The 22,549-nt window shown below is 34.3% G+C and overlaps 1 pseudogene; it reads right to left on the bottom strand.

The window, feature by feature from the left end:
• Positions 1-1,626: 1,626 nt before the first annotated feature.
• Positions 1,627-1,938, bottom strand: LOC104671770 (annotated as a pseudogene).
• Positions 1,939-22,549: the final 20,611 nt, after the last annotated feature.

Below are 22,549 nucleotides of genomic sequence, written 5' to 3'. Positions count from 1 at the left end.
CAGCTGATCCATTGCCTTGTGTTACTGACAAAGATTACAAAAACTTTTGCAGATGCCACAAATTGGGATCCCTTCAGCTCTCATTGTGTCCTACCTGCCCAAAACAGCCTTTGAAGGAGAAAGATAATACATTATACATGAAAAATAAATCTGTATAAAATAAAATTTATGAAATATCTTTCTCATCTGATTAGACAAAGATACAGGGTCTAGAAGCTCATCAAGATCATTACTGAACTTTTGCTTCAGGGTTGTTTTTATTTTATTTTATTTTTTATTTTTATTTTTTTTTAGAATACCAAACTATATTTACTATTTACAGTAGTAAAGGACAACAAATAATGTACAAATTGGTGAATAAACACAACAGAGCCAACAAACATCCCACCCGAGCTCATACACCAAACAGGAAATACGAACATTTCAGCAAAATTTCAAGCAAGCAAGAAATGATGGGTTGTTGTTCAGGTGACTATAAAAAGGCAGAGAATGGCCACCAAGAAGCAATGGAGCCTCGGGGAAGGACAATAGGCAGAACTATGAAAATGTTTAGTTGGTATAGATCCCAAAATATTTCAGAGAACTGAAATCACCAGACTAATGCATAAATTCAATACATGTTGGAAAGCAGCATGGCACAAACCCACGAGAAGAACATGAAGTCATCATTCCATGGGTTCATTTGTAACCACACTTGGAAGTAGCTCTTTTACATGACAACGTAACTGCAAATTCAGCAATACTTAATCTTACTTTTTTTATGTATAGACCATAATTATTCATCAGAAGCAAATACTGGAAGAAATCTGAGGTCACAACACCATTACCAAATGAGATATGTGGGAATGTCTTCAATATTAAGAGGCAGAGAAAAGCCAATTTTGGTTTTGCCAATCCTTGCCTGTGTACCAACGCCAGGTACTGAGCAGGGAGTGGGGTGGGAGGGGAGGCAGGGGGGTGGGTCCTGGGCCTCAGACCCCGAGATTACATGCTTGAGGGCCAGAGAGGACGTGGGGTCAAATTACCAAAGGACCCGGTTATTTTTTAACCTTTAAAGAAGCATTCCAGTATTTTCCCTTCAACTTTTCCATATACTGACAAAGCATACATTTGCAATATTTAGCATTTTAATCACCTGTGCCTATAAAAGCAAGTGACAGTCTATCCTCCCTACCCACCTTGCCCCCATTAGCTGTCCAACAGCCACACCCCTACCGCGAAAAACATCAATTCTCTATGTGACTGGAGTGAGCAGGGGAGAGGCAGCCAACTCAGGAGTCAGATCCCTGGCCAGACTAAAAGCGAACATTCAGGCTATAATTTTGGGGTTAAAAAAATGTTTTAGGAGGGGGGAAAAACACAAGTGAACACACAAAAAAACCCAAAATACCTTGCAACTCATTTTAGCTGAACAAAGATAAGAATTCTGATTGGCTCAATTTAAGTTGCAGATTCATCCCTACAGATATAGTTTTGAGTTGCACTTGAAGTACATCAAAGAGAGGAAAATCATTGCGGTGAATGTCCTCGAGTTTCCGCAGACGCCTTTGTGGTCGGCATGGTCACGTGCTCACCACCATTCAACAGCAATGCAAGGACGGACGGCCCGGGTTGGGCACGGGCCCTCTAGAAACCATGCCCTGCCAGGCTGCTCTCCGGCGCACCTCCTGTCTGCTGCTGGAACACGTGGATGGTGTCCTCGTCCTCCATCTCCAGCTGTGCTGGAGTGTCGGTTTCATTAATTGACTGCCGGTCAAACCTGAATGTAATCTGTCTCACTGACAAGCCCTGCCTCTCGCAGCAGGCCTGCATCAGCTTGCTCAGTGGTGTGTGCCTCTTGATCTTGAACTGCACCACGGAGCCATCCTGCTCGGCCACCTTCAGGTTGACGTGGTCTTTCTCTGTCTTCACGCCCTCCTTGGGCTTCTCCTCCGACATGACTGCGTGGGCGGCGCGAGCAGGCAGCGCGGGGGAAGCAACGCGGAACAGGCAAGTCACGCTCTCGGCCAGCACCGAGTTTTAAGTATCATCTTTCAACCACCACCATGTCTTCAATATTTTTTTACACATATTTACCTACTATTATTTGATTGTACTACATTTTCACTATCTATTATACAATCCATATTTTTAATTATATGACATTAAAATCCCTGAACATTAATATTAGGTGGGTCTCTCATGATATATGGGTAATCACATTGTTTGCCCCTAGTCTATTTATTATCTCACAGGCTTAGGTGGTGGTTGTACAAGTTTTCTCCTCCCCTGAAACCTAAAACTCTCTCTCCCTCTTTTTGACTCCCACTGAGAAAACTGAAGAATTCAGATAAGAACTTCCACTAGTTCTTACCACCGTATCTACTAGCCTACCTCAGTCTGTATGCACATGCTTCATATACCCTTATATTGTAATTGATAAACTATACTGTGTCTAATCTAGCTCTATGTCTTCCACTTTGCAGGCTAAATGTTATAAAACAAGGATCAGTAAACGATGGCTCATTGGCCAAATCTAGTCCACAGACTAGAGCTAGAAATGGTTTTTAAATTTGTTAAAGAGATTTATTTTTCCAGAAAGGAAGAATATGTAACAATGACTATATGTGACCCAAAAAGCATAACACATTTACTATCTGGCCTTTTACAGAAAATGATTGGTTACATCTGCAGAGAATATTGCCTATTCATGTATTTAAATGTAATCGACAAGCTAAAGACTAAATATTTATATTTTAGAACTGAGTAAGCCCCTGTAATCCAGATTTCTTTCACTAATTGTCTTCTCAACATTACCTGGATTTAAAGAATGATCACTATGTCTTCATTTTAAAATGTTTAAACAAACACTTATTTTGTTCTCTATCTGTTCCCTTAATTTGATCTGGGGAGGTTAGGCATTTATGAGCCCTGGAGGCATGAACAGAAAGGAGATTCTGAAAGCAGCATAGCACTTGGAGATATTTTACGAGCATCTCAAGAATTTAATTGACACACAAGAAAGGCCACATATATTGAAGAGCTGTTCTAACCTATGAGTAAGAGTTTGTCTAGACTCATTCTAATAAACTTTTTAAAAGTTTAGAAAAGACCAGGGATGAGATTGTAAATTATCGGCTTGCCAGACCAAATTTATGGCTTTCAGAAGAAAGCAAAATGTCTTGAAGTGTTTGGTGATTTTTATTATATACTTGTAACTTTAAATTTAGTGTTGAGTAATTTTTATTCTATACTAATAATTTTGAAGTTCACTTAAAATGTAGCTTTTAAATTTATAATTTTTCTCATATACTCATAATTTTAAAACTTACCATATGCTCATACTAATTTTAAAATTTAAAATTATGAGTATATAATAAAAATTACTAAACACATCAAGAATCATATAGTTATGAACAAATGTGAACACTTATGAGAAGAAAATTAGAAAACAAGAAAGGTAGAAAAAAGGTAGATCAAAATATATGCTGGTCAAAATGAATGCACTTCAAAAATAAAAATAGAAATAGGTTGAAAGGAAAAGATGTAAAAATATACATCAAGCAAGCAGTGAGCATAAGAAATCTGGAGGAGTTTTATTAATAACAGACCAAATAGACTTTAAAATAAGGGCTTTTATAAGATTTTTTAAAAGAAATCTTTAAAGTGATAAATGTTTTTAATGATAAAAAATTTAATCAAAATGATATAACTGTCTTACCAATGTATAAATATGGTACCAGAACTCTAAAGGATATAATTTAAGTATGTCAGAGATAAGGAGAAAAGTAGTCAAGCCTACAGTCAGCATTGAAAATTACATTATCTCTTTCTTAATAAGGCATAGAAAAATTGAACTACATGTAAGATATACAAAATGTAAACACTGTCATCCAAATTGGTTTACTCATGTTGGTTTACTTATATTCCTCAATATGATTAATGACATTTATAAGAAAACTTATGGTTACAACTAACAACAAAATACACTTCTTTGTAAGTGTACATGGAGCACTAAACAAGGTGAACCATATGTTGGAATTTATAATAAGTTTTAATAATGTTGAACAGTATTATATAATATTTTCTCTGGCCAAGTGGAAATAAATTAGAAATCAATAATATGAAAAAGCAAAAATACAAAAATTTTAGGAAAATGAACGATAACTTCCAAATAGCACAAATCAAATTAGAAAATTTTGTGATTTAACTGATAAGGAACATATAAGATAACAAAATTATTAAGTATTGGTTTTAGAAGGAAATTCATGAAATTAGCTTCTTTATTGAAAAATAAATGAATGGTTTAAACTTCTACTTTAAAAAACTATTAAAAAGAAAATTAAACTCAAGGTAATTAAAAATAGAAAAAGAAATAATTCAGATATAAGAAATAAATGAGTGAGATAAAACCAGAAATGAATATGAATTGAAAGCAGTCAAGTGATATAGAAAACTGACAGTGCTTTCTGTCCTTTGCAAATAAAATTATGTTCTGAGAATAAAATACAAGGATCAAGATGGCGGATAGGAGGCAGGGCTAGCTTGCAGCTCTCACTTGGATGTACTGAGCAATGTGTAGAGACACATATTAAGAACTTTTGTTCCAAGAACTAAAGCAGGAACATACCAGGAAAGCTGACAGAATCTGTATACTGTTTGAAGGAACTGAATCACCAGTGTAGGCTCCCAGAGACATAGAAGAACTGTGAGTCGGCTTGCTTTCTCAACAGACAGGCTCATGGTCTGGGGCTAGTTGTCTGTCTTGGTCACAGGCTCCCTGGAAATATACTTGGTGCTTTGAGGGCATGGCATGGTGGGAGCGAAGCCATCTTTTAGGACTGAGTGGGGAGAGGCCTGCGACTTTCCCCCATTTCCTTGGTTACCTGTAGGACTCAGCAGAGGCAACCAGATTCCCCCTGGGAATATAAATCCATTGTACTGGAAACCACACCTCCATACCCCACAGCAGCTGCAACAAGCCCTGTCCCAGGAGAGGATGAGCTCAGATACGCCTATCCCTGTCCAACTTGGTGGTCTTATTCTACTTACCCTGGTAGCCAAAAACAAAGGTCATAATGTCTTGGGAGCTCTATGGCCCTGCCCACCACCTGAGAAACCTGAATACTTAACCAGGTGTCCCTAGGGCAAGTTTGCATCTTCTCTATAGGACCACAGCTGAGGCACTCCTGAAAGTGTCACCTCTTGGCTGCAGGCCAACCAACACCAAACCAGAGCACTAAACAAAAACACAACCAAGGACACTCACAGAGTCCACTTCACTCCCTTGCTACCTCCACCAGAGCAGGTGCTGATATCCATGGCTGCAAGCCCTGAAGATGGATGACATCACAGGATTCTCTGCAGGCACTCTCCATTACCAGCCTGGAGCCTGGTAGCTCTGCTGTGCGGCTAGACCCAGAAGAGCAAAACCAATCACTACAGTTCAGCTCTCAGGAAGCCTCATTCCTAGGGGAAGGTGGAGAACACCACATCAAGGGAGCACCCCAGTGAGACAAAAGAATCTGAACAGCAGCCCTTCAATCCCAGATCCTCTCTCTGACATAGTCTACCCAAATGAGGAGAAACAAGAAAAACAATTCTGGCAATATGACAAAACAAGGGTCTTAACACCCTCAAAAGATCATATCAGCTCACCAGCAATAGATCCAAATCAAGATGAAATCTCTGAAATGCCAGAAAAAGAATTCAGTTAGCTTATTAAGCTAATTAAGGAGGCACCAGAGAAAAGTGAAGTCCGACTTAAAGAAATCAAATACAGTGATACAGGATATGAAAGGGAAATTCTTCAGTGAAATAGATACCACAAATAAGAAAAAAAAATTATAACTTCTAGAAATCAAGTGCAAAGAGAAATGCAAAATGCACTGTAAAGTCTTAGCAAGAGAATTGAAGAAGCAGAAGAAAGAACATTGGAGCTCAAAGACAAGGCTTTCAAATTAACCCAATCCATTAAAAGGCAAAAAGAAAAGAATTTAACAAAGCCTCCTAAAAATTTGGGAGCATGTTAAATGTCCAAACCTAAGAATAGTTGGTGTTCTCAAGGAAGAACAGAAATCTAAAAGTTTGGAAAACATATTTGGGGGAATAATTGAGGAAAGCTTCCCCATCCTTCCTAGAGATCTAGACATCCAAATACAAGAAGCTTAAAGAACACCTGGGAAATTCATCACAAAAAAATCATCACTTAGGCACATAGTCATCAAGTTATTTAAAGTCAAGGTGAAGGAAAGAATCTTAACAATTGTGATGCAAAAGCATCAAGTAACCTAAAAGGAAAACCTATCAGAGTAACAACAGATTTCTGAGCAGAAACCCTACAAGCTAGCAGGGATCGAGGTCCTCCTATTTTTAGCCTCCTTAAACAGAATAATTATCAGCCAAGGATTGTGTATCTAGCAAAATTAAGCTTCATAAATGAAGAAAAGGTGTGTTATTTTCCAGACAAACAAATGTTGAGAGAATTCACCGCTACCAATCCAGAACTACAAGAACTGCTAAATGACCTAAATGCTTTACTTAAAAGATGTAGAATGACAAAATAGATGAGAATACACCAACCAAGTATCTGCTGTCTTCAGGAGATTCATCTAACACATATGGACTCACATAAACTTAAGGTAAAGTTGTAGGAAAAGATATTCCATGCAATGGACACTAAAAGCAAGCAGGAGTAGCTACTCTTATATCAGACAAAACAAACTTTAAAGCAACAACATTTAAGAAAGACAATGAAGGACATTATATAATGATAACAAAAGACCAGTCTAACAGGAAAATATCACAATTCTAAATATATACGCACCTAACACTAGAGCTCCAAAATGTACAAAACAATTACTATCAGACCCAATAAATGAGATAGACAGCAACATAATAATAGTGGAGGACTTTAATACTCCATTGACTGCACTTGACAGGTTATTAAGACAAAGTCAACAAAGAAACCATAGACTTAATTAAACTATACCCTACAACAAATGGACATAACAGATATTTAAAGAGCATTCTAACCAACAACTGCAGAACATACATTCTGTTTATCAACATGTAGAACATTCTCCAAGATAGATCATATGATGGGCCAGAAAACAAGTCTCAGTAAATTTAAGAAAATCTAAATTATATCAAGTGTGCTCTCAGACTGCAGTGAAATAAAATTGGAAATCAACTCCAGAAGGAACCCTCAAAACCATGCAAATACATGGAAATTACATAACCTGCTCCTGAATGATTGTTGGGCCAATAATGAAATCAAGATGAAAATTTAAAAAATTCTTTGAACTGAATGATAACAGCGACACAACCTATCAAAATCTCTGGGACAAAGCAAAGGTGGTGCTAAGGGGAAAGTTCATAGGATTAAACGCCTACATCAAAAAGTCTGACAGAGCACAAATAGAAAATCTAAGATCATACCTCACACAACTGGAGAAGCAAGAACCATCAAAACCTAAACCCAGCAAAAGGAAAGAAATAACAAAGATCAGAGAAGAACTAAATAAAATTGAAACAAATAACAAGAACAAAAATACAAGACGTATATGAAACAGAAAGTTGATTCTTCAAAAAGATAAATAAAATTGATGAGATTAAACAAGTAAAGAAGAGAGAAGATCCAAATAAACTCAATTAGAAACACCTGCAATCCCAGCACTTTGGGAGGCTGAAGTGGGCGAATCACGAGGTCAGGAGATTGAGACCCACCCTTGCTACAGTGAAACCCCGTCTCTACTAAAAATACAAAAAATTAGCCAGGCATGGTGGTGGTCACCTGTAGTCCCAGCTACTTGGGAGGCTGAGGCAGGAGAATGGTGTGAACCCGGGAGGCAGAGCTTGCAATGAGCCAAGATTGCACCACTGCACTCCAGCTTGGGTGACAGAGCAGGACACTGTCTCAAAAAAAAATAAAAATAAAATTAAAAATATTTTCTACTAAATAATATAAGGCAAAACACTAATGTGTTTCTTATTTTTTAACACTTTGACTAATTTCTGTCTAACTTAAATACAATATAGAATATTATATGGCAGAGTTGCCTAGTCATAATAATACTAAAAGTAAAATTAAGTTACAATTTTTAATAATTAGCACAAGTATTACTTCTTCAAAAAGACAGCGTAAATGATTGATTTTCTTAAATTACCTTCACATTTGCAATTGGTGCCTAGTAAAAATATGTGAATACTATAGTTTCAGGGGGTCCGATTATCAAGCATGTTGTAGAATTTGAAGTCTTTCAAATTTCATTCAAGATAATATGAAAAAGTGCACAGAATTAAGGCTGAATTAAATAAATAAAGATGTAATGAATTGTGTCGCTTTTTAGCCAAGTGCTATTCTAAGTATTTTACATAAATTTTAATACTTTAATTATTGCATTAAGCTTTTCACCCTAAAACAATTATTAAGCACTTAAACAATTTGCATAAAACCAAAGAGCAAATAAGTAGAGTAGTGAAACATTTTAAAACATCTTTATAGAGGTGTAATTGATACACAAAAAACTACAGATATCTGTGTATGCAATTTGCTTGGCTTGATCGTATACATACATTTACAAAACCATCACCACAATCAAGATAATAAACATATCAATCACCTCAAAATGACCTCTTCTTTTTTTGTGGTAAGAACATTTAACTTGTAATCTACTCTCTTGACCAATTTTTCTATGTAAAACACAGTATTTTTAGCCATAGGCACTATGCTGTAAAACAGATATCTAGAATTTCCTCTTGCATACCTGAAATTTACACCCATTGGAAAAAAACTCCTTATATCCCCTTTTCCCTAGTCCCTGCTAACCATTATTCTACTGTCTACTTTTATGAGTTTGACAATCTTAAACACCTAATATAAGCAAGATCATGCAATATCTGTCCTTCTGTAATGGACTTACTTCACTTAGCCAAATTTCCTACAGGTTTATTTATATTACTATAAATGGTAAAATTTCCTTTTTTTTAAAGACGGAGTCTCGCTTTGTCACCAGGCTGGAGTGCAGTGGTGCAATCTCAGCTCACTGCAACCTCCGCTTCCCAGGTTCAAGCAATTCTCCTGCCTCAGCCTCCCGAGTAGCTGAGACTACAGGCATGCACCACAACACCCAGCTAATTTTTGTATTTTTAGTAGAGATGAGGTTTCACCATGTTGGCCAGGATGGTCTTGATCTCTTGACCTCGTGATCCACCTGCCTCGACCTTCCAAAGTGCTGGGATTACAGGTGTGAGCCACCACATCTGGCCGCAAAATTTCCTTTTCTTTTTAAGGATAAATTATATTTCATTGCATGTGTGTGTCACATTTTCTTTATTCATCCATCTACGATAATAGGTTGATATGATAATATGTTGTTTTCATATCTTGGCTATTGTCAATAATACCACAATGAACATGAGAACACATTTATCTCTTTGAGATTCTGATTTCAATTCTTTTAGATATGTTTGCAGAAGTATTGCTGGATCACATGGTAGTTGTATTTTAAAAGACTAGGAACCACCATGCTGCTTTTCATAGCAGGTGCACCATTTTACATTTTTACCAACCGTGTACAAGTGTTCCAATTGCTATATGTCCTTGTCAAAATTTGTCATTTTTTGTTTTTATTTTTAATTTTTTTTTTGGTTTTTGGATAATAGCTTTCCTAATTGGCGTGGGGTTTTGCATATGCACTTCTTTGACAATTAATGATGTTGAACACTTTTCCATATACTTGCAGGCCATTTGTAGGTCTTCTTTGCAAAGATGTCTATTCAGGTCCTTTGTCCAACTTTTAATTGAATTATTTGCATCGTTTTCTTGTTCAAATTTTAGGAATTCTTTGTATATTTTGGATATTAACCCCTTACCAGATATTTGGTTTTCAAATTTTTCTCCTAAATCAAAATCATAGATTGCATTTTCACTCTGATTATTTTATAATTTGACAATATCCTTGTTTTGCAACTCTTCTCTAAGTGTGAAATTATTTCCAAATAAAAATATTTTTTCTAAAGCAAAAAATGAATTGACCATTAATGAGTTAGGAGACTGAATCTGTAATCAAAAACTTTCCAACAAATGAAAGCCCAGGACCTGATGGCTTCACTAGTTAATTCTACTAAACATTGGAATAATTAATGCCAATAATTTTCAAAGTTTTCATAAAACTGAGAAGTAAGGAACATCTCTAAATTCATTTTTTGAGGCCAATGTTAAAAATACAAAAGTTAAATTAAGAGGCTATAGGAAAAAGAGAAACCAAACCAAACCAAAAACACTACAGGCCATTATTTCTGGTGAGGATAGCCTATTTTAATATGTCCCATTTCCTTGTTTTTGTCATTTGGTGTAATATGCCCTAGAATTCTAAATCACCCCTCAGCATCCAAGGTACACAAGGCTCTTTGGTCCTCTCCCTATTCCTTCCTAACTACTAAGCCATTCCAATGTTACACTTGGGAACTTATTTTCATCATTAACTGAATCCCCTGTATCCAGAACCTCTTTTCTGAATATTTTGCACAGTGTTCTGTACAAATAGATATTTACCAGAATCCCAAAGACATTGCCTATTGCTCCTGTGTCTTGACTTAAGCATGGAGAAAAACTCCCAACATGTGGAATACTGTTGTTTCATTATATGTTGTTTCTTCCTACAGCTCACTTGTCACTGGTTCTAGAAGTATGGCTAGTGTAGTGCTTGTTTCTTGTTATTCTCTCTAAACCATCTTTAAAAATTATATCAGATTACACATTGCTCATTGTTGCTGTCATCTGTTGACAGCTGAATAATTTCTCAACACCTTCATTTCTCCACAATTATGGCTCTTGTTTTTTTTTTTTTTTTTATCCAGCTCTATGTCTTTATCTTTTAATATTTTTATGTAATTCCTCAAGTATAGTCTTTCCAATGCTCTGTTTTGCATTTCCTTCAACTTCTCTCTTCCAATGTTCTAATTATTTATTATTTATCCTACTTCAAACTCTTATCCTATGGTTTTACCCAATATATTGTTATTTCTTTTAGATACAAGCTGTTCATATTATAAGGTACAATTAAATTCTAAGGTACAAGTACTCCTTCCCCAACTCAATCTGATTGGCCCTACAGCCTTTATCTAATTCTCATTTTATTTGTGGCCATTCCACTCTCATAACAAACTTAAATGTCACAGTTAATCAATATAAACACCCTTTTCCTTACATTCGTAATTCTCTGTTTTTCTCTCAAATTGCTGCTCTCACAGGGCTAACCTACAACACTGCTTATATTAAACTTTCCTCTTCCTCCATTGCTGTACTTCTGCAAATGAATAAAGCTGGTTAAAAAAAAAAAAAAAAAAAAAAAAAAGCAATTCACAATGGTTGAATGCTTTCACTGTAAATCATGTGGGCTCCTATACGTTTTTATATATAGTCATTGTTAGTATTCTAGGTCACTCAGTCTTTCTCTCTCCTAGATGACGACTTCAAGCAGGTCCTCTTCCTCAAATCTCCCAAACCATATTCTTGTCCATACTCTCAGCTCGTGACTTTCCCTCTTACCTCAGTGACCTTTCTGATGCTATCAGAAAGATCATTAATAGAATTGTCAAAACACATTCATTCTACTATTATGCATCTATATACAGTATTTTTGTTGTATTATTACAGAATGAAGGCTGAGCAAATCCTTTTCTTTGCTGTCAACTATTTTTGCATAAGGACCTTATCATTATTTTCATTGGTAGATATTGCCCCAAAGCCACATATTCACCCTTAAAACTGTCAACATTGTACCCCTGACTGATGAGAGTTACTCTTTGTGGCTAATTGAAACTCTCTAAAGAAAACTAAGCAGCCACAGCAGAGAGAAAGGTTTGGTCAGTTACCCCTACATTGTTAACTACTATAAAGTTTGTTAATCACCATTAAGTTTTCCTCCTGCGATTAGGTATTATAGAAATCCATTCTAGAGAAAGACTACGCAACTAACCTCAGTGGACTAACTGACTCCAACCAACTGTGACACCCCTTCCTTGATTGTGCCAGCAACACTTGTTGGATAGGAGGCCAACCTTACAAGCATTCTTTCCTGATAGGAAGTTACAGATCATAGACTTGAAGAAACTGTACACCAAACATCGTTGTCCCCTATAGTTCACCTTTTGATGTAAAGAGCCAAATTCCACTTTATTTTAACATAAAACCCTACCCCAAAGTGAGCATAAGATATATGTTGCGTATATGTTAATGTACTGAGCATGCCCTTTCTTCATTCATATACATAGACATCCCTCAAACTTGATGAATATGCATGTTAAACAAACCCTGGAAGGCTTAAATACCTCGGTTTCTTTTTCCTTTTTCTTGGAGTGTGTTCTTAGAATTTCCCCAGAGTTTACACTCTCAAATCTGCAAATTGTTACTATGAAAATAGTTTCCTCTGTACTCTTCACAGTTACTTTGTTAATGAAACAACAACAAAGGAGAATATAGTCTTCCTATTCCAGAAGCTTTTATTAATATATTCTTATCTTAACAAATTATTTTGTTCTAACAGATGCACATTTGGAAATACCTGTTCTTCTAAAATAGTGTCTAAGATGAATGAGCAATGCTATCATTCCATCACTGTTTAGTGCATATGTGATGTAACTTTTAATAACTCTTCTCTAAAATTAGCTGAGTTATTGCACCTAAGGTCAAAAAGTACTACTCTTTAACAATAGCTGTAAATTTTTCCAGGACTTTTAGGAGAGTAGTTTCCATGTTTGAGAAAACTAGTTGAATTGCTTACTTATTTCTCATCACTATTGACATAATTAACTCTAATGCCATTCTTAGCAAATGTCATTTATTTAGCATTGAAAATATTTAGTATAGGTTTCCTTTTTTTTTTTCATTGACAGGATCATTTTTATCAAAACTGAAAGTCTGTTTATTAAACTAGTAGTGATCTCTGCAAAACTTTCTTATGGATGCAGAGTGTAGAAAAGTTCTAATTGCATTAAGAAAGACTTGGTACTAGAGAGAACCATGCATGCAGGAAACAAGAACAATAAAACATAATATTTCTCCCCCCTGCAAAGTCTCTCTAGCACTCTCTATAGTCAAAATTTTAGGGTCAATGGCAAAAGAAAAGGAAAAAAAATATATACGTTACAAACCCAGATCCATTTTCACATAGCAGCTTTCAAAAATTGGATTTGGAACTGGAGACAATAAATAGATAACCAGTACAATCATCAGTGTTCTTTAACATTCTATGGTGGTCAATATTCAGTCCTGCAGAATTCCCACATTCAATACTTCAGAGAATGTTTTAGCTCACCTTCCAAATATCATTTGAAACCTTCCTTAAATAAATAAATAAAACCCTATACTAATCCCTGTTTCTCAACTATAATAATGTTAACTAATCTCATTGCCACACAGCATCCTATTAATTATTTTAAGATATTGGGTAGATTATGACATTTCTATACTAGAAACTCTCCAGTGGCTTCTTATCTTATTCAGTGTATCAGTGAAAATGTTATGACTGTAAGGTCATACGGGGTCTGACTTTTTTATAGTAGGTAGTTAGGCCAACATCAGCAGGGCAGGAGAACTTTCCCCCACAACCAGGAAAGTCAGGCAACTATCAGGTGATGGTCAGTCAGTTGTTAAGATATCTCCTAAAATAAATCGTCACAGCCATGCCAGGGAAAGGTAGTATCCCAATAGATAGAGAACATTTGAAACTGGTGATCAGCAGCTTCCCAATAAGATCTCAGGAGCTGAATAAGAAGGCTCAAGCATACTCATTGAGAGTCAAGATGGTGGAGTGTAGTTGGTATATGATCTTTCTCTAGAAATACTCCACTGGGAAGAATGCCTCAAATGAGCTGAACATGTGCACAATTTTTGTAAACACACCAAGCATATGGCCCCTCCCAACTGCTGGCAGGCCACTGTGCATGCGAATAGCCCACTCCGAGGGAAGGATCGGGGAGAAGGGATGCAACCCCAATAAGTATGCCAACATATAAGACCCCAAGTCAAAGTTCAAACCACGTTCTTGAATCTCTCAAGTTGCTCACATAGCCCTCTTCCAAGTTGACTTCCTTTCATTCCAGCTCTAAACTTTTTAATAAACTTTCACTCCTTCTCTAAAACTTGCCTTGGTCTCTCACTCTGCCTTATACCCCCTGGTTAATTTTTTTATTTTGAGGAGGCAGGAACTGAGGTTGATGGAGACCCCTTAAGGATTCCCTTCCATTAACAACTTTCTGTCCACTCAGTTCCCCTCTATCACTCTGATTTGTTAAATGCCTGCCTTGCTCCTACCCGGGCTTTGTGCCTCCAGGTTTCTGTGCCTGGAATGCTTTTCCTACAGATATCCACGTAACTCTCTCCATCTGCTTCAAGACTTTTATTCAAATATCATCTTAGTGCTATCTTTTCTGACCATACGAAATCCCCCATAACTTTTCTTACTTTTCTGTATATATCATTTGGCTACCTAAAATTTTATATATTTTAACTTTCTGTTTTTATATATTTTAACCATATGTTTTGTCTCCTCCTGCTACAACTTAGGTTCCATGACAGCAAAAATACCTGTGCATTTTGTTCATTATTATAATCCCTATTTCATGCATGATTCTTGCCTTAATATCACCCTGAGTTTTTGAATAAATGCATACTCAGAACCATATGTAATTATGTCCATTTACCTAAAGTAAACAAAATATTCAGTTGTGGTAATGAGCCTATCAAAATACTTTTCAACATCCAAATTTTTATTCCACTGGCTGCAATTTTTTTAACATTTTATAATTAAAGTATAAATTTACTTACAAATACTTAATTCCTTAAAAATGGGCAAAATCAATGGTTCATTGCCAGCTAAATGAATAAACTAATAACTCCATAAATAAATACGTAAAAATGATCTGCAAATATCTGGAGTTTGTTTGATTATCACCAATAATCATAAATGTAAATTAAAATAGGTATTGTTCTAAAGTCATCAAAATAATAAAAGAAAATCACAAAGATCAATATGAGCTGCCACGAAGATACATCATTTGCAAATATTGCAAATTTTTCCAATCTGTTTTGAAGATATGTTGATGTTATTCTTTAAGATGCTTAAAATATGTTCATAAATTTTGATTTATCAATTGTTATTCTAAGGTTCAAAATGAGAAAAGTGGACAGAGATATTTGTATACTGTCATCACAAAGATAAACTTCATATCTTTAAATTAGCAACACAAAATATCCAACAATAGATGTATATTCATATCACATTACTATGCAATTATTAAAAATAGTATGTTACACTGTGTTCAATAAAATGGAAAATGCAAATTCAATAAAATGAAAAATGCAAATGAAATAATTTAGAAGCAATATATCCAGGTATTTATTAATGTATACATGTGTCTTGATTCATGTTTTGAAAATGCATGATCATGATCTCACTTATATGTGGACTCTAAAAAAGTCCAATATATAGAAACAGGATTAAATGGTGGTTACTAGGGCAGGGAGGTGGGAGAAAAGGGATCTATTGGTTAAAGAGTACAAAGTTGCAGTTATGTAGAAATAATGAGTCTAGAGATCTAATATATATAGCATGGTTACTGTAGTTAACGATATTGTATGGTATTGCTGGAAATTTTCTAAGAGAGTAGATTTCAAGTGCTCCCACCTAAGCTATGTGAGATGTTTATGTTAATTAGCTTGACTGTATTAATCATTTCACTATGTATGTGTATGTGTATATAAAAAAAATCAGGATGTACATTTAAATATATGCAATTTTTATTAAAAAATAAAAATATAGAACAGAAAAAAGTATGCATATAATCATAAACTCAATTATGTATATAACTAAGTGTACTGTTCCTAAGAAAAGTGAATTAAATATCACTTATATTTGTTTATATTGTAACTTTTCCTTTCATTTTTATGCATATATTGCATTCATAATTATACAAATTATTTAATGAGTACAAAATGTAACTATATGTTAAATATCCTCAACATATTTCGGAAATGGCAAATGTTACAAATTGTAGGTCGTAGTCATTATAAGAATGTCCCCTTTGTAGGTGTTATTTTCTGTTAGTTTTGGTTTAAAACATTCACCATTATTGGGAGATAGCCCAGATTTTTCTAATCTTTACCCACTATAAATAATGTTGCAATGAACACCTCAGAGCATATATCACCATGGGCAATTAAGCATAATTCTGACAGATAGCTTCCCAGAATTGGAATTGCTGATGCAAAGTAAACGAATGTACTAAAATATGATCTAATTTCACACTGCTCTCGATATGATGTTAAAGATCATATTTTCATTAATTTTATATAATAGTACCATTATCAATTTTCCCATACCTTGCAGTACAATTGGGCACTATGAATTCAATTCTTATCTATATGATAGGCAATAAAACATCTCATTGCTGTTTCAACTTGAATTTTCTGATTACTGTAATTCCAAACATTCTCCGTCATATTTACACAGTTTGTATTACTATTTTTATGCATTCTACTTTCAATATCCTTTAACCACTACAGAATGTAGTATGTGTGGAAACAAAATTTGTTTTGTATAAGTGTGTCTTTTCCTTTTCTAAAATTTGTTTGAATTAGGAAGGAACAAATTACATATTCACCTAAACAGTACAATGTCTCTTCACAATAGCAATACAATGTGAACAGAATTACACTCATAAATATCTCCCATGACAAAACAAATGCATTATGTACAACAATCATTCATCTTGCATTGACAAATCTTTTTTTTACCAGCTACATATGGTCAATTTCTCTTTTTTTATGTTGTATATTTTTCAATTGCACCTAGGAGTCATTATAATATAGATAATTGAATTGCAGTTAATTCTCCATCTGGTGTTCCAGATTGGTTACTTACTACTGCTGATTTGAGGCTGATATTTTTCATTTATATTACTTGATCATTTTATTCACTGTCACATCTCTAACAGTATGTGACATTTACAAAGCATGTCATGTGAACACAGTTTAAAATTCTCAAAGAATAATTCTTTATTGAAGCATTTGGAAGCCCTATGCTATCCATGTTTTGGCCTTTAAATTACCATTTCTTACATTTTACTTTTATTTACTTTTTTTTTTTGTGAAGTATATTACACAAACTGTGTAAGTATACTTTAGGAAACTATCACATGGTCTATTATTTTTAGTGCATTCTTTTAATATTCCAAATACATTTATGACATGGCAAGTTTTGATAAATTAAAAAAATAATTATTTAAGAAAACTGACATTATTTTATCAGAAAGCTATGTGTTTAAAATATTGCATCACTATAAACACACTTAGCATGGATCCAACTCAGTATATATAAACTATCTTTGTAATGTTTGAACAGTGGATTATACTTTTAACATGTTTTCACTTCCTTTGATTTTGTTAGGTTAGTAAGAAATCTTAAGTGTTGGTGAAATAATTAGTTTGGTTCAAGAAAGAAGGTATATTTATTATTAGAACTGTTAATAAGTTAACAAATTAGATACTGTTTTCAAATCTCAGTTTCAAAATTTGACTAACAATATTTCTGTTTTAAAGTTTCTATGAGCACTAAATGAGATAATTTATTACCAATAAATTACATTAAATATGTGTTTGTTATGTCATCACCTCCTTTTTATTCACTTTTAGGGTTTATGAATCAAGTCTCATAGAAGTTTAAGTTACTTGCCCAATGTTTCAGAATCACGAAGAACCCATGCTTTTTATCCAAAATCTTTTAATAAAATGTGTAATAAATGAACAGTGGCATCATCCAATCCAATTTGCTTATTTTACGTCAGAAAACTCTTGAGTCATAGTGGGTTTACTGGACCAGCCCAGGCTCTGGCCATTAGATTTTGAGCAGTTCAGAAATTGTGATGATACCTAGGTTTTGTACTTCGAGATGTACTGATTCTGTGATTATAAAATTTTGCAATTATAATCACCAAACTTTTGTGATAAATTTTGTGAGTATAAAAGGTGTTTTTTTTTAAATAACAACAGAGTGTGTAGTATCCTAGCAAAAAACATTAGGTTTTGAAATAATGAGGAATATTATCCATTTTGTGTTTGTATTTTGTTTGGTTTCAATTTATGACAAGTGTTGCCTTTCACATTTGCTTTATTTTAAAATGTATATATATATATATATATATATATATATATATATATATGATATACACATTTTGTATAATATATAATGCTAATATTATATATTTCCATCACTGTTTCTATTAAATCACAATAAAAAACTAGCTCCTTTCTGCTCCTTTAAATTTGTAGGAGAAAGCCTTTGAAAATGTTTATATCACAGCATATGTTACATTAAGCATCTCTAAATCAGTTATATGAGAATTCTTTTCACACTTTCATAATTTAGATGCATGTATAAACATATACACACATACACACACGAGTCATGTGTCACTTAAAGATGGAGAAATACTCTGAGACACGTATTAGGCAGCTTTGTTATTGTGCAAACATCATAGAGTGCACTTACACAAATCTAGATTGTATGGCTCACTACACACCTAGGCTATGAAGTGTAGCCTACTAATCATATGTTACAAACCTGTACAACATGCAATTGTACTGAATATTGTAGGCAGTTGTAATATAATGGTACTTGTATATCAACAAATCAAAACATAGAATAAGTATAATAAAATATGGTATAAAAAATACGATACGCTTTTATAGAGCACTTACCATGAATGGAGTTTTTAGGACTAGAAGTTGCTTTGAGTGAATCAGAATGAGTTGCGAGTGCATGTAAAGGCCTAGGACATTACTATACACCACTGTAGATTCATAAGCACTGTACACTTAGGTCGTACTAGATTTACTAAAAATATTTTTCTTTCTTTAATAATAATCTTAACTTACTATAAGTTTTTTTTTTACTTTATCAACTTTATTTTTTAAACTCTTTTGTAGTAACACTTAGTTTAAACATTCTATAGCTGTGCATATTTTCTGTCTTTATTTCCTTATTCTATAAGGTTTTTTTTCTGTTTTTAAAAATATTTATTTTATTATTATTTTTAAAACTTTTTTGTTAAAGACTAAGAATTTAGGCTAGGCCTAAACAGGGTCAAGATTACCAATATCACTGTCTCCCGCCTCCACATCTTGTCCCATCGGAAGGTCTTCAGGGGCAATAACAAGCATGGAACTGTCATCGCTTACAATAACAATACCTTCTTTTGGAATGCCTCCTGAAGGACCTGCCTGGCTGATTTGCAGTTTTTTTTGTTTTGTTTTGTTTTCTTTTTCCATAAGTACAAGTACATTCTAAAATAATGATTAAAAACGCGGGATAACAAATACTAGAACACAGGAATTTTTCAGCTTCGTTATAACCATATGGGACAACTCTCATATGTGTGGTTTGTCCCCCATGAACTGGAACACTGTTACGCAACACATAATTGCATGTTTTTAAACCAATTTTCATCAAATTTTCACTGATTTTACTGCCAATTTTCTGGGTACAACTATAGCTATCCAATGTTTCTGAGTGACATACAAATTGTATCTTGTTAAAAAGCTACCTGTGAAAAATCACAAGATCTAATAGACAATTAGATAGCATTTTATACATCTCACTAGAATTTCAAAAATTTATTCATGCTTTAATTATATAAAAAATAGTTTCAGTTTTCTGTGTTTACAGAGTTCATAAAAATAAATATTGTAATTATCCACTAGGAGCTCATTTCAATACACAGTAGCTTGAAATTTAGGTACTTTAAATATTGGCATAAACATAGAACACTTCTTATGGAAACCACACTACTAATTAAAAATAAAATCCTCAGGCCTTAGAGATAGCCTGTTTTACAACATCAAAAATCAGTAAAAGTGGCTTTAATACATTCCATGAAAAACAAGTTATGAATTATCTATATGATCCTAGGTAACTCAGATATTCTTTAATATTTAGCTTGCTTTCCTTAAAATATAGTATTCAACAGTTATTTTATTTAATCTTTCTGCTATGTGTCAATATTGTAGAAAGTCAAGAGTAGGTTAAGGTGATTTCTTATTTTTCAGACTTAAATTTACCTTATGAAATTTCCAAAATTTCTGCTATCATAATGTATTATGTAAAATATCTAAACATATTTATTTCCCAAATTTGTTTTTAATATATAAATAAATTATATAAATAGTTTATAAATGATATAAATAGTTTCTATTTCCATCTTTTTATCTGAAATCAATGTGGCAACCAAGATGCACATTTATCTTCAACAAATCTTCAACATGCACAAACACGTGAATGTTCAAGTATGAAAATATTGCTACATTAGCTATTATTGAAAAAAGCAAATTATCAGGAGCTTTACACTTCCCAGGCTGTTGTTTTTCCTCAACCAAGGACTGAAAACACTTTAGATTTGTTGTAAAAAATGTCACCTCAGCACTGTGGATCATTGAAGGAAGCTTTATGTATTGATATAGAAAATATTAGATATGTCAGACTTTAAAAGTAATAATGCTTTCTTCTTTTTAAAGCTATATTTTCTGCATGAATCCTGCAAGCTCCTTACTCTGAGTGTTACCTCCCCTCTTTGTGAAACTTGAGGCAGATGTGTGTAATCTCCCTGAGATGTGGTTATAAACGCATGTGTACAAACACATTCAAGAAAACAACAAATATATAGAAAAATTTTATAAATAAGAATTGAGGACGGGCATGTGAATTAATTATTCAAAAGCATAGGTGGACAATGATTCTGAAAATATGACTTCCAAGTAACGCATTGTAATATATCATCCCACTGAAGCATACCTGACCTTCACTTTCAGCTGTCCTTACTTTCTTTTGATTCTATATTAGCTAATATATGTTCATTTTTCTTAAATAAACAATTTTACTATTTAGTTGTGTAGAGCTTTAATTGTAGAATTGGGGAAATTATATTTAAAATATAAACTATTATCTTGTAAATTATTCTCTTTCTAAAGCTCACATACGTATAATTTAGAATGGCAGTTGTGGATTCACAGTGTGACAATGTACCTATGCTGGAACTGCATTTCCTGGAATTCAGTTCTGCCGTTAGCAGCGGTCAGAAAGATAATTTGCATAAGTTTTGAAATATGGCACTGAAGCATCGGAAATATTCTTTTTACATCAGGAAGTTCAGTCTAGTTCACATTTGTTCTTACTGATTTTCTGGCTTATCTTACTGGCATGGGCAAGATCTTCAGCTCCTCCAGCTGCCCCTGGAAACTTTTCATTATCTTTTTTCTTCTTATGAGACAGAGACATGTTTAGTTTCATGATAAATTGAATAGCGATAGGTTCTCTTGTAGGTCACATACATATTGAAGTTAAAATCTTGGAGGCAGCCAGTGGCCAAAATGGTTCTTAGTTCTAATTTTTTTTTTTTTTTTTTTTTTTTTTTTTTTTTTTTTGAGGCGGAGTCTTGCTCTGTCGCCCAGGCTGGAGTGCAGTGGCCGGATCTCAGCTCACTGCAAGCTCCGCCTCCCGGGTTCACGCCATTCTCCTGCCTCGGCCTCCCGAGTAGCTGGGACTACAGGCGCCCGCCACCTCGCCCGGCTAGTTTTTTTTGTATTTTTAGTAGAGACGGGGTTTCACTGTGTTCGCCAGGATGGTCTCGATCTCCTGATCTTGTGATCCGCCCGTCTCGGCCTCCCAGTTCTAATTTTTTGAATCCCACCACCCAATCTTTCTCTCTCTACAGTCTACCCTGCTGACTCAGGCCAAGCACCAAATTCAAAAGTAATAGTTGTACATAAACAGTATAATCAGCTCCCACAATTGCATAAAATTCAGTTCTTATAATAATCTAAAAACCTATAGATTTACCTGCATACAAATATCTCTATCTGTCTATCTATCTATCTATCTATCTATCTATCTATCTATCTATCTACCTAACTACCTACCTACCTACCTACCTACCTATCTATTATCTCTCTATCATCTATCTATTATCCTGTCTATCTATTATCTATCTATCTATCTATCTATCTATCTATCTATCTATCTATCTATCTATAAATCATCTGTTTGTCTATATATTGATCGTGGTCTGATGGTTTTGCCCAGTATCTCTGATCGATCCTGAAATGACACAGTAGTCTCAACATAGCAGAATAAAATTTCCAGCTATTTTTCTTTTTGGTGCCTTACCATAGATAACACTAGAGACTGAATTTTAGAAAGCTAACTGTTTTCATTTTATTGATAGAGCTGATTTTGATATCAAGACATATAGCAAGGAATATGCATTATTCTTGAATATGGCTGATATCATGTGAGGTGGATACTATCGATGCTCCACCCAGATTCCCTCGAATCGCTTTATAGACTGCATGCACCAATCCCCCTGTTTCGCCGTGCTTTGCATCAAACTCGCATCCACACTATGCTTTTGAAGACTGCCTTTGAGCTACCGGAACTGCTTAAATCGTATGCAAAGAGAGATGAAATCGCCAGGAACTTTACATTCCATTGTATCTGCTCATACCCAATTATTG

The sequence above is a fragment of the Rhinopithecus roxellana genome, chromosome 8 (genome assembly GCF_007565055.1).
Source record: "Rhinopithecus roxellana isolate Shanxi Qingling chromosome 8, ASM756505v1, whole genome shotgun sequence".
In the NCBI taxonomy this organism is placed as follows: domain Eukaryota; kingdom Metazoa; phylum Chordata; class Mammalia; order Primates; family Cercopithecidae; genus Rhinopithecus; species Rhinopithecus roxellana.
Note: the sequence above shows the minus strand (reverse complement) of the source record. Positions and strands in the feature narration are given on the sequence as shown.